Source organism: Apaloderma vittatum, unplaced genomic scaffold, assembly GCF_000703405.1.
Source record: "Apaloderma vittatum isolate BGI_N311 unplaced genomic scaffold, ASM70340v1 scaffold26984, whole genome shotgun sequence".
Classification (NCBI taxonomy): Eukaryota; Metazoa; Chordata; class Aves; order Trogoniformes; family Trogonidae; genus Apaloderma; species Apaloderma vittatum.
In genome coordinates this window covers 4,480-4,895 of record NW_009712528.1, presented here as the reverse complement: position 1 = coordinate 4,895, position 416 = coordinate 4,480, and positions in this window count along the sequence as shown.

The following is a 416-nucleotide window of genomic DNA, read 5'->3' as shown; positions in this document are numbered from 1 at the left end:
CCCAAGAACACTGCAACACAAACAGAAGAGACGGGCTGAGCGGCGATGACGCCACGCTCGGCTCTGCCCAGCCAGGCTCTTCCACCCGGCTTCCCACAGGATTTTGGAGAGACGGACACTCCAAACACCAAAAAGCCCAGGGCTACCATTCAGGTAATGCCCACTGAGGGACAGCACACTCAGCGGGGCACAGGGCTCTTGGGGTCTGCCCAGAGACGTACAGCACCAGGAGCATCCTCCCAGCGGTGCTGAGGTGCTCAAGGCATCAGAAACAGGAGCTGCAGAACACACAGGGCAGCTGAAGAGACAGAAGGCTCCAAAAAGACTTGTTTTCAACCTCTTGCCCCTCGTGGGATCTCACTCTGCTGCTCCTCTGCTGCAGGGCGAGAGAGATGCCACCAGGGAAGCAAGAGCCC